We start from the raw sequence: 14048 nt of genomic DNA, 5'->3' as shown, positions 1-14048 counted from the left end.
TCCACAGGGCTGTGTGCTGAGCCCCCTCCTCTACTCCCTCTTCACCTATGACTGCACACCTGTACATGGTACTAACACCATCATCAAGTATGCAGATGATACAACAGTGATTGGCCTCATCAGCAACAACGATGAGTCGGCCTACAGGGAGGAGGTCCAGCACTTAGCAGCATGGTGCGCTGACAACAACCTGGCCATTAACTCCAAGAAGACCAAGGAGCTCATTGTAGACTTCAGGAAGTCCAGGGGCGGCACGCACACCCCCATCCACATTAACGGGACGGAGGTGGAACGTGTTTCTAGCTTCAGGTTCCTGGGAGTCAACATCTCCGATGACCTCTCTTGGACCCACAATACCTCAACTCTGATCAAGAAGGCTCACCAGCGTCTCTTCTTCCTGAGGAGACTGAAAAGGTCCATCTGTCTCCTCAGATCCTGGTGAACTTCTACCGCTGCACCATCGAGAGCATCCTTACCAACTGCATCACAGTATGGTACGGCAACTGCTCTGTCTCCGACTGGAAGGCATTGCAGAGGGTGGTGAAAATTGCCCAACGCATCACCGGTTCCTCGCTCCCCTCCATTGAGTCTGTCCAAAGCAAGCGTTGTCTGCGGAGGGCGCTCAGCATCGCCAAGGACTGCTCTCACCCCAACCATGGACTGTTTACCCTCCTACCATCCGGGAGGCGCTACAGGTCTCTCCGTTGCCGAACCAGCAGGTCCAGGAACAGCTTCTTCCCGGCGGCTGTCACTCTACTCAACAACGTACCTCGGTGACTGCCAATCACCCCCCCCCCCGGACACTTATTATTATTTATTCAAATCATTTGCTATGTCGCTCTTCCAGGGAGATGCTAACTGCATTTCGTTGTCTCTGTACTGTACACTGACAATGACAATTAAAATTGAATCTGAATCTGAATCTGAATCTCGGCCCTTCTAGTCCGTGCCGAACACTTATTCTCCCCTAGTCCCATCTACCTGCACTCAGACCATAACCCTCCATTCCTTTCCCGTCCATATAACTATCCAATTTATTTTTAAATGATAAAATCGAACCTGCCTCCACCACCTCCACTGGAAGCTCATTCCACACATCTACCACTCTCTGAGTAAAGAAGTTCCCCCTCATGTTACCCCTAAACTTCTGTCCCTTAATTCTCAAGTCATGTCCTCTTGTTTGAATCTTCCCTACTCTCAGTGGGAAAAGCTTATCCACGTCAACTCTGTCTATCCCTCTCATCATTTTAAAGACCTCTATCAAGTCCCCCCTTAGCCTTCTGCGCTCCAAAGAATAAAGCCCTAACTTGTTCAACCTTTCTCTGTGACTTAGTTGCTGAAACCCAGGCAACATTCTAGTAAATCTCCTCTGTACTCTCTATTTTGTTGACATCCTTCCTATAATTAGACGACCAAAATTGTACACCATACTCCAGAATTGGCCTCACCAATGCCTTGTACAATTTTAACATTACATCCCAACTTCTATACTCAATGCTCTGATTTATAAAGGCCAACACACCAAAAGCTTTCTTTACCACCCTATCTACATGAGATTCCACCTTCAGGGAACTGTGCACAGTTATTCCCAGATCCCTCTGTTCAACTGCATTCTTCAATTCCCTACCATTTACCATGTACGTCCTATTTTGATTTGTCCTGCCAAGATGTAGCACCTCACACTTATCAGCATTAAACTCCATCTGCCATCTTTCAGCCCACTCTTCCAACTGGCATAAATCTCTCTGTAGACTTTGAAAATCTACTTCATTATCCACAACACCACCTATCTTAATATCATCTGCATACTTACTAATCCAATTTACCACACCATCATCCAGATCATTGATGTACATGACAAACAACAGTGGACCCAACACAGATCCCTGTGGCACCCCACTAGTCACTGGCCTCCAACCTGACAAACAGCCATCCACCATTACTCTCTGGCATCTCCCATTCAGCCACTGTTGAATCCATCTTGCTACTCCACCATTAATACCCAACAATTGAACCTTCTTAACCAACCTTCCATGAGGAACCTTGGCAAAGGCCTTACTGAAGTCCATATATACAACATCCACTGCTTTACCCTCATCAATTTCCCGAGTAACCTCTTCAAAAAATTCAAGAAGATTAGTCAAACATGACCTTCCAGGCACAAATCCATGTTGACTGTTCCTAATCAGACCCTGTTTATCCAGATGCTTATATATATTATCTTTATACACACAACTTTCCTTTTGCTTGGGCAGCTTACACCCCAGCGGTATGAAAATTGACTTCTCTAACTTCAAGTAACCCTTGCTTTCCCTCTCACTCCATCCCTCCCCCATCCCAGTTCTCCTACCAGTCTGACTGCCTCCCTGATTACATTTTATCTGTGTTTGCTTTGTTGTCACCTTCTCCTAGCTAACAATGGTTTATTTTACATTTTCCTTGTGCCCCATCTCCTTTGATGTCTTCTCTTTACACCTTGCCCTTCCTTATCACTGTGTCTCCCTCTCACCTGACTCTCAGCCTGAAGAACGGTCTCGACCCCGAAACGTCACCCATTCATTCAATCCGGAGATGCTGCCTGACCCGCTGAGTTACTCCAGCATTTTGTGTCTATCCCCCACCAGAGATGCTGCCTGACCCGCTGAGTTACTCCAGCATTTTGTGTCTTATCTTTTCCTCGTCCCTATCTAGCTACAAGCACCTGCCACTTGTCTCAGCCACTTCCATCCGAAGTTTCTGCATTGTTATCATGTTCTTGTGAAACGTATTCCTGTTGACATAGCATTTACAGAAAATGAGAAATGCTTGCTGGCTGTCTTTAATGCAAACTTCCTGTTGTTTCGCCGTGTAACTTGATAATAATAATAATAATGTTTTGTTTATAATAATAATAATAATGGATGGGATTTATATAGCGCCTTTCTAATACTCAAGGCGCTTTACATCGCATTATTCATTCACTCCTCAGTCACACTCGGTGGTGGTAAGCTACTTCTGTAGCCACAGCTGCCCTGGGGCAGACTGACGGAAGCGTGGCTGCCAATCTGCGCCTACGGCCCCTCCGACCACCACCAATCACTCACACACATTCACACACAGGCAAAGGTGGGTGAAGTGTCTTGCCCAAGGACACAACGACAGTATGCACTCCAAGCAGGATTCGAACCGGCCACCTTCAGGTTGCCAGCCGAACACTTAGCCCATTGTGCCATCTGTCGTCCTTGGATCTGTGTGATTCAAGTTAATTGGCTGTCATCGCACTATTAATTGGTGATTATTCTGGAGTAACTCCATGCAAAGTGTTGGAGTAACTGGAGGAACAGCACCTCACATTCGCTTGGGTAGCTATCAACCTAACGGCATGAACATTGAAGATAGACACAAAATGCTGGAGTAATTCAGCGCGACATGCAGCATTTCTGGATAGAAGGAATGGGTGACGTTTCGGGTTGAGACCTTGAACACTGAATTCTTATTTCAGTAAACAGATTATGGCACCAACAGTCTTGTGTTGTTTGGTCACAGTGATACAGTGTGGAAACAGGCCCTTCAGCCCAACTTGCCCACACCGGCCAACATGTCCCAACTACCTAGTCCCACCTGCCCATGTTTAGTCCATATGCCTCCATACCTGTCCTATATCCATGTACCTGTCTAACTGTTTCGTAAATGTTGGGATAGTCAATAGCCAATAGACAATAGGTGCAGGAGGAGGCCATTCGGCCCTTCGAGCCTGCACCACCATTCAATGTGATCATGGCTGATCATCCCCAATCAATACCCCGTTCCTGCCTTCTCCCAATATCCCCAGACTTCGCTATTTTTAAGAGCCCTATCTATCTCTCTTGAAAGCATCCAGAGAACCCGCCTCTACCGCCCCCTGAGGCAGAGAATTCAACAGACTCACAACTCTCTGTGAGAAAAAGTGTTTCCTCATCTCCATTCTAAATGGCTTACTCCTTATTCTTAACATAGAAACATAGAAAATAGGTGCAGGAGTAGGCCTTCGAGCCTGCACCGCCATTCAATATGATCATGGCTGATCATCCAACTCAGTATCCTGTACCTGCCTTCTCTCCATACCCCCTGATCCCTTTAGCCACAAGGGCCACATCTAACTCCCTCTTAAATATAGCCAATGAACTGGCCTCAACTACCTTCTGCAGCAGAGAATTCCAGAGATTCACCACTCTCTGTGGGAAAAAAGTTGTCCACATCTCGGTCCTAAAAGATTTTCCCCCCCCTTATCCTTAAACTGTGGCCCCTGGTTCTGGACTCCACCAACATCTAATTATGTAATTTGGCTTGTACTCAAATGTACTCTAGCCTCTAGCGTGTCCAAACCCTTAACAATCTTAACCCATGTTCCCGATGTCGGGAGAGTCCAGAAACCAGGGGCCACAGTTTAAGAATAAGGAGTAAACCATTTAGAACGGAGATGAGGAAAGTCTCGTAAGTGGGACAGGCCCATTACTGTTAACCATGTCCAGACATAAATTTTATTCAGAAGATAGACACAAAAAGCTGGAGTAACTCAGCTGGTCAGACAGCATCTCTGTAAGGTCATAAGTCATAAGGTCCTCGAGTAATACTGGTTGGTTTAATCTACCTCTTCAATCATTCTCTTAGTCACTTCTATTTGTTTTTCTATTAATGCCAAGTGTATATTAGCCTTTGTGACCCACTGTGGCTTATTCATTACATTACATGTTAAAACCTCCATGTGCTTTTGGTTCTGTTTATCCACTGTGCATTTCATGATTAGGGCTGTAGGATGGACACAAAATGCTGGAGTAACTCAGCGGGACAGGCAGCATCTCTGGAGAGAAGGAATGGGTGATGTTTCGGGTCGAGACCCTTCCTCACACTGAAATAGACACAAAATAGAAACATAGACAATAGGTGCAGGAGGAGGCCATTCGGTCCTTCGAGCCAGCACTGCCATTCAATATGATCATGGCTGATCATCCAGAATCAGTACCCCGTTCCTGCCTTCTCCCCATATCCCCTGACTCCACTATCATTAAGAGCCCTTTAAGAGGGTAAAAAATGTCCTATTACCCTCTTCCCCTGATTCACCCTATCAATTCCCCTCATGGTTTTATACACTTAATGAGTTATCTGAATTAATGCACATTAGTTTAGTTTAGAGATACAGCGCGGAAACAAACCTGTCTTTGGCGTGTGGGAGGAAACCGAAGATCTCGGAGCAAACCCACAGTAATAACTTCAGTTAACAATAAACTTATTGCAGTAATTTACAGTAATAACTTTATTTTAGTTTATTTAGAGGTACAGCATAGAAACGGGCCCTTCGGCCCACCGAGTCCGCACTGACCAGCAAACCCCGCACATTAATCTTAACCCTGGGACAATTTACACTTGCTGTATAAATAGCGGAGTCAGGGGATATGGGGAGAAGGCAGGAATGGGTACTGATTGGGGATGATCAGCCATGATCACATTGAATGGCGGTGCTGGCTCGAAGGGCCGAATGGCCTACTCCTGCACCTATTGTCTATTGTCTATATCAAGCCAATTTACCAACATACCTGTAGGACCTTGGAGTGTGGGAGGGAACTGAAGATCTCGGAGAAAACCCACGCAGGTCACGGGGAGAACGTACAAACTCCGTGCAGACAGCGCCCGTGGTCGGGATCGAACCCGGGTCACCGGCGCTGTGAGGCAGCAACTCTACCGCTGCGCCACCATGCCGCTCTTAATGAGTTATCTGAATTAATGCACTTGTGTGTTATTTTGCCTCGATATAAAATTTTAATTCTGCCATCGAGCTGTAATATTCACCAACATGCCTCCGTCAGAAATGATAAATGTTCCAATTTTATTCAAACTCAGTTGCATGATATAAAATATTTTTGCTTCATGCATTTAATTCTCCTCCTGTTTACTTGCTCAGTTGGGAGAGTACATTCTTCCTGCACTTCACGATTGTCTTTTTTTGCAATAAATGTCACCAAACCGATGCCAAGACACTCATTTAGCTGTCAAGTCAAATCCCTGTTGTCATAATTTAATGTGACAAGTAATTAAATATTAACAAGTTTAATCCTTAAATATAATTTCAAATTTCAGCATTAGACCGAGTTGTTTTAGTACAACTGTAAACTGATGCGCTACAACGCTGAGAACTATCTTCTGTATCTTCCCCTTTGCTCTCTCTACCTTTTGTACTGTAGTTTAGAGATCCAGCACGGAAACAGGCCCTTCGGCCCACCAAGTCCGTGCCGGCCAGCGATTCCCTCACACTGACACTAGCCATACACACACGAGGGACAATTTACATTTATACCAAGCCAATTAACCCACAAACCTATACGTCTTTGGAGTGTGGGAGGAAACCCACGCAGGTCATGGGGAGAACGCACAAACTCCGTACAGACAGCACCCGTAATGGGGATCGAACCCGTGTCACCGGCGCTGTGAGGCAGCAATTCTACCGCTTAATTGGTTTTGACTTGATTTTATTTATGTATAATATTATCTGATCCGATTGAATGGCATGTCTTTGTACCTCAGCACACGTGACATTAATAAACCTAGATAAGGAGTCCAAGTAGACCTTCATCAAGGCCCCATATACCGGACATTGAGTTGTGAGTCTGTGGAATTCTCTGCCTCAGAGGGCGATGGAGGCAGGTTCTCTGGATGATTTCAAGAGAGAGCTAGATAGGGCTCTTAAAAATAGTGGAGTCATGGGATATGGGGAGAAGGCAGGGACGGGGTACTGATTGAGGATGATCAGCCATGATCACATTGAATGGTCGAAGCGCCAGAGACCCGGCTACGGGTGCTGCCTGTACGGAGCTTGCACGTTCTCCCCGTGACCCGCGTGGGTTTTCTCCGGGATCTCCGGTTACCTCCCACACTCCAAAGACGTGCAGGTTGTGTTGGCTAATTGGCTTGTTGTGAATGTAAATTATCCCTAGTGTGCGTAGGATAGTGTTAACGTGCGGGGATCGCTGGTCGGTGCGGACTCACTGAGCCGAAGGGCCTGTTTCCACGCTGTTTTTCTAAAACTGAAACTAAAGTTTAGAACAGAGACGAGGAAACACTTTTCCACACAGAATGTTGTGAGTCCGTGGAACTCTCTGCCTCAGAGGGCGGTGGAGGCCGGTTCTCTGGATGCTTTCAAGAGAGAGCTAGATAGGGCTCTTAAAAATAGCGGAGTCAGGGGATATGGGGAGAGGTCTAAGGTGTGAAAATATGACACAAGGAATGGGTGGCAATTACAGGTCGCGACCCTTCTTCAGACTGAAGGGTAAGCCATTTGGGACTGAGATAAGGAAAAACGTTTTCACCCAGAGAATTGTGAATCTATGGAATTCTTTGCCACAGAAGGCAGTGGAGGCCAATTCACTGGATGTTTTCAAGAGAGAGTTAGACTTAGATTTCAGGGCGAAGGGAATCAAAGGACATGGAGAGAAAGCAGGAACGGGGTACTGATTGGGGATGATCAGCCATGATCACATTGAATGGCGGTGCTGGCTCGAAGGGCCGAATGGCCTACTACTGCCCTATTGTCTATTAAAAACTATACCAGCCTGCACAATTTCTGAGCACGGAGTTGAAGGTTTCTGCTAATCCTCTAGATGTCAGCAGAGGAGTGCTTTCGACTGTCCAAGGTTCTTGAGATATACCTGATTTTGTTACCAGAATACTGCAGTGAAAACACTGCAGACGTTTTCAATCCTAAGTGTCTTCCGAAAGAGAAATGTTATTGCACCTTCTCGCTGCACGAGAACACAAGGCATTTGGAGCAGGAATAGGCTGCCAGCTCTCCCCCCCCCCTGCCTGTCTCACTGTTCACAGTGGCTAATCTACCTGATCAGTCTGAAGAAAGGTCACGACCCAAAACATTATGGGGGGGGGGAGTCCAGAACCAGGGACAACAGTTTAAGAATAAGAATAATAATGGATGGGATTTATATAGCGCCTTTCTAATACTCAAGGCGCTTTACATCGCATTATTCATTCACTCCTCAGTCACACTCGGTGGTGGTAAGCTACTTCTGTAGCCACAGCTGCCCTGGGGCAGACTGACGGAAGCGTGGCTGCCAATCTGCGCCTACGGCCCCTCCGACCACCACCAATCACTCACACACATTCACACACATTCACACACAGGCAAAGGTGGGTGAAGTGTCTTGCCCAAGGACACAACGACAGTATGCACTCCAAGCGGGATTCGAACCGGCTACCTTCCGGTTGCCAGCCGAACAATTAGCCCATTGTGCCATCTGTCGCTAAGCCATTTAGAACGGAGACGAGGAAACACTTTTTCTCACAGAGAGTGGTGAGTCTGTGGAATTGTGGAATTCCAGTGAGTGTGGAATTCTCTGCCTCAGAGGGCGGTGGAGGCAGGTTCTCTGGATGCTTTCAAGAGAGAGCTAGATAGGGCTCTTAAAGATAGCGGAGTCAGGGGATATGGGGAGAAGGCAGGAATGGGGTACTGATTGTGGATGATCAGCCATGATCACATTGAATGGCGGTGCTGGCTCAAAGGGCCGAATGGCCTACTCCTGCACCTATTGTCTATTGTCTATTGTCTATTAGAGATGTCCCTGACAATTGAACATCAGAGATAAGCGCAGAAACAGGCCCTTCGGCCCACCGAGTCCGCACCGACCAGCGGTCACCCCGTTCACTACCACTATCCCACACACACTAGGGACAATTTTACTATTTTACCGAAGCCAATTAACCTACAAACCTGCACGTCTTTGGAGTGTGGGATGAAAATAGGGGTAGATGCAAATTGCTGGAGTAACTCAGCGGGACACTCCCCTAACTCTCTGTCTGAAGAAGGGTCTCGACCTGAAACGTCACCCATTCCTTCTCTCCAGAGATGCTGCCTGTCCCGCTGAGTTACTCCAGCATTTTGTGTTTATCCTCTTAGTTTCATCACTAAGACAGGCATTGTCCCCCCCACTGCCCACCCGCCCCCCCCCACCCATAATCAGTCTGAAGACGTCACCTCCAGAGATGTTGCCTGCTGCCTGACCCATTGAGTTATCCAGCGCCTTGCGTCTATCAGTGAGTGTAAGTTCCCTGGTTGCTATGGTGAGACCTAGATCAATGGTTCAGTACATTAGCTGATGGATTATTTTTGTCGTGGTTCCAGTAAGGACTTAGAGTCATACAGCGAAGAAACAGGCCCTTCGGCCCAACTTGTCCATCCCCACACCAAGATGTCCCATCTAAGCTGGCCCATTAAGAATAAGGGGTGGGCCATTTAGGACTGAGATGAGGAATCACTTTTTCACCCAGAGAGTTGTGAATCTGTGGAATTCTCTGCCACGGAAGGTAGTGGAGGCTGGAGAAAACCCACGCAGGTCACGGGGAGAACATGCGAACTCCGTACAGACAGCACCCGTGGTCAGGATCGAACCCAGTTCTCTGGCGCTGTGAGACAGCAACACTACTGGCCACAGTGAACTTGGTGGGCCGAAGGCCCTGCTTCCATGCTGTATCTCTCAACTAAAGGCAACAGACAGGGGTACGATAGTCAAGGATGGTTGACACGCATTGATCGCCATTACAAATAGAGGCACAGAGTGATACAGTGTGGAAACAGGCCCTTCGGCCCCACTTGCACACACCGGCCAACATGTCCCAGCTACATTAGACCCACCTGCCTGCGTTTTGTGTTTGGCCCATATCCCTCTCAGCCTATCCTATCCATGTGCCTGCCCAACTGTTTCTTAAACGTTGGGATAGTCCCAGCCTCAACTACCTCCTCCGGCAGCTCGTTCCATACACCCACCACCCTTTGTGTGAAAAAGTTACCCCTCGGATTCCTATTAAATCATTCCCCCCCCTACACACTATGTCCTTGTCCTCGATTCCCTCTCTGGGCAAGAGATTTGTTGTGCTGGGAACTCAGGTGCAGCAGCTCTCGAAGAATATTCGGCCGAACTTCTTCAGACTGAGATTCTGTTCATCTACCGAAATTTCCTCTCATGATTTTGTACACCTCTAATAAGACTATATTCAACTTTTAACCACCTTTAAAAAATCTAAGACTGTCAGCGACGATGATAAATGAAGTCGGCTTATGAAGTCGGATAGGGCTCTGGTAAGACCACATCTAGAGTATTGTGTGCAGTTTTGGTCTACTAATTTGAGGAAGAACATCCTTGTGATAAAGGCAGTGCAGCGTAGGTTCACGAGATTGATCCCTGGGATGGCAGGACTGTCATATGAGGAAAGATTGAAAAGACTAGGCTTGTATTCACTGGAGTTTAGAAGGATGAGGGGGATCTTATAGAAACATATACAATTATAAAAGGACTGGACAAGCTAGATGCAGGAAAAATGTTCCCGATGTTGGGCGAGTCCTGAACCAGGGGCCACAGTCTTAGAATAAAGGGGAGCTCATTTAAGACTGAGGTGAGAAAAACCTTTTCACCCAGAGAGTTGTGAATTTATGGAGGGCAGTGGTGGCTAAGTCACTGGATGGATTTAAGAGAGAGTTAGATAAAGCTCTAGGGGTTAATGGAGTCAAGGGATATGGGGAGAAGGCAGGCATGGGTTATTGATAGGGGACGATCAGCCATGATCACAATGAATGGTGGTGCTGGCTCGAAGGGCCGAATGGGCAAATGGCCTCCTCCTGCACCTATTTTCTATGTCTATGTCTATGGCTTCCATCTTGGTTATACTTAACATACCGACTAATAAGGTCATTTAATCCACCGTTAAACTTTTAAAAAAATTAGTGGCGTTACGAGTATATTTACGAGGAAGAGCAGCATAAATAACAAATCCATTTAAAATGTTCTTCTAACGAGAGGAGGAGAATTCTAACTCGAGGAGAAGGTTTATCTTTCAGAGTTGCAATTTGTAGATTTATGAAATTAGCCCGCATTTTTAATTGTCGAGAATACTTCCAGCTTCATTCATAACCAGGGTCACTTCCGAGGCTGGTCTTATCATTTTAAGCATATGTGCCATTAATTAAACCTTCAACATGCCGATGGATTTAAATTTATGCATTAAATTCACGGGAGAGATTAAATTATCCCAGCATGTCACACAGCGGCCTTTTGCGCCTCTAATTTCTGACGTGGTTTTCGGTATTAATTGAAATTCATTTGCCTATTGTGGTTCGAGAGAACAATAAAATGAGCAAGGTGGGGACTCAATAGATGGTTTATGGCCGCAGTGTTTCATTTAGCCAATTATCGTGATGGATAGCGCAGACTGAGGTGTATAAACTAAATCAGAATGGATGCAACATATTTTATAGTCTGGCGACATTAGTGTGTTTACATCTGCCGTTAGCATCAAGTAGTGTGATGTTCAGTTTAGTTTGGTTTAGAGCAGTGGTTCCCAACCTTTTTTTGGCCATGCCCCATCTAATCACCTCTAAAATCCTGATGCCCCCCCCATATTTTAGCACGAGCAGACAAAGAAACAATTCTCAGAAAATGGAATTTACTCAAAATAACATCTGAAACATAAACTACATATGTTTACCTGATGCCCCCCTTAAAAATCAAATTGCCCCCCTGTGGGGCGTACGGCCCACGTTGGGAACCACTGGTTTAGAGATAGCGCGTGGAAACAGGCACTTCGTCCCACTGAGCCCGCGCCGACCAGCGATCATCCCCACGTAGAGACTTGGAAACGTAGAAAATAGGTTTAAGAAGGAACTGCAGATGCTGGAAAAATCGAAGGTAGACAAAAATGCTGGAGAAACTCAGCGGGTGAGGCAGCGTCTATGGAGCGAACCAAGGGCCTCGGCCTGAAACATCACCTATTCCTTCGCTTCATAGATGCTGCCTCACCCGCTGAGTTTCTCCAGCATTTTTGTTTACCTAAAGCCCCTGTCGCACTTCGGAAACTTAGGTGTACCTCCGTGTCTGCCCATACATGGAGTGTGTTACGAATGGATTAAAGAGAGAGTTAGATAGAGCTCTAGGGGCTAGTGGAGTCAAGGGATATGGGGAGAAGGCAGGCACGGGTTATTGATTGGGGGCGATCAGCCATGCCAAGTCAAGTCAAGTCAGTCAAGTCACATTTATTTATCGAGCACATTTAAAAACAACTCTCGTTAGCCAAAGTGCTTTACATTTGTTATAAGAATAGTATAAACAAACAAACAAACTACATACATATATATACATATAGCCCTCGCTCAGTGGACGTCAGGGAAGGCTTGGGAGTATAGATAAGATTTTAGTCTTGACTTAAAGGAGTCGATGGAGGTGTCAGTTCTGATGGGAAGAGGGATGCTGTTCCACAGTCTAGGAGCTGCAACCGCAAAGGCGTGGTCGCCCCTGAGCTTATGCCTAGACCGCGGGATGTCCAGTAACCCCAAGTCGGCCGATCTGAGGGACCTGGAGGTGGAGCGGTGGGTGAGAAGACTTTTAATGTAGGAGGGGGCAAGCCCATTGAGGGCTTTGTAGCCATGATCGCAATGAATGGCGGTGCTGGCTCAAAGGGCCGAATGGCCTCCTCCTGCACCTATTGTCTATGTTTCTATGAGATACCAATGATGACTTACTGCTGGCTTCTGAAAGTCATTGAAATGCAACATAAATAACCCAGCAAGCACACTTCCGACCTTGTTACTCCAGACAAGCTGGAACGTGAAGTGTGCCTTTTATTGAAGGGCTAATATTATTTGCACAACGTGTGATTTCCATTAGCACAGAATGATTAGAATCATCAAAGCTCTTCAATCCCCCGGTGCAAATGGAAATTATCATCCATTGTATTGAAACAAATGGACTGTAATAATGCTTCAAATGAAAGCCACAGAAACATTGGGTGGTTAATAACTATCTGGAGGTCACACTTGTGAGTACAGTTTGAACATGACTACTTGAAAGAGACGGGAGATATTTTTTTTAATAAAATAAAAACACATAAAATTATAAAAGGACTGGCCAAGCTGGACAATGCAGGAAAAAGGTTCCCAATGTTGGGCGAGTCCAGAACCAGGGGCCACAGTCTTAGAATAAAGGGGAGGTCATTTAAGACTGAGGTGAGAAAAAACTTTTTCACCCAGACAGTTGTGAATTTGTGAAGATAGGCACCCAAAGTTGGAGAAACTCAGCGGGTCAGGCAGCAGCATCTCCGGGGAGAAGGAATGGGTGACGTTTCGAGTCGGGACAGAAGTCTCGGGTCGGGTCTGAAGAAGGGTCTCGACCCGAAACGTCACCCATTCCTTCTCTCCAGAGATGCTGCCTGTCCTGCTGAGTTACTCCACCATTTTGCATCTGTCTTCTAGTCTGGAAAGTGTAGGGAGGAGCAATGATTGTAATGTAAGAATTGTATATTTTTCGGCAGGATAGGGCGGCAGCGGGTAGAGCTGCTGCCTCACAGCGCCAGAGACCCCGGTTCGATCCTGACCTCGGGTGCTGTCTGTGAGTGGAGTTTGCACGTTATCCTTGTGACCAAAGATCTTATAGCAGAGCAAGATAGACCACTCCTCCGAAATCCAATGGACTGACGTGTAGTACGTGACGGAACGTCACGGCCGCCATTTCTTTAAGCGACACGCGACTTCCGGTATGCCACCCGCTGTGATCCAAAGCAAAGATTATAGAGCTCCTCTATAATCTTTGATCCAAAGCAAAGATCCTCGAGTATCTTGTAGCGGGAACAGCCCCCTCCCTTGCATTGTATTGTGCACCCAAAGATGATAGAGCAGAGTTGTATAATCTTTGATTGCACCCTTCTTCACGGCAGGCTTGTGATCTTTGCTTGTGATGTCTCGACAATTCGAGGGCTATAACGGGTAACAGCCGCCGCGTTCTCGAACTCGAGTCTGAGCTCGAAAAATCTCGTGGTCACTGGGCCCAATGTGTCCCGCGGGCCATATTTTGGAGACCAATCCCTTACAAGAACAAAACCAAAAACGTACAGAAGTGTTAAAATTGTCTTTATTATAGTGGTAAGTAAAGATCTATTAAAAATAAGTCTACTAACTTTCTAATGTACCGACAAACCTAGTTTCACAATGGCCGTTGATGGGAGAACAGAAAATAACATTTTCACGACAAAATATCGACAAAAAA

The sequence above is a fragment of the Amblyraja radiata genome, chromosome 25 (assembly GCF_010909765.2).
Source record: "Amblyraja radiata isolate CabotCenter1 chromosome 25, sAmbRad1.1.pri, whole genome shotgun sequence".
NCBI lineage: Eukaryota > Metazoa > Chordata > Chondrichthyes > Rajiformes > Rajidae > Amblyraja > Amblyraja radiata.
This window is presented reverse-complemented; position numbering follows the sequence as displayed.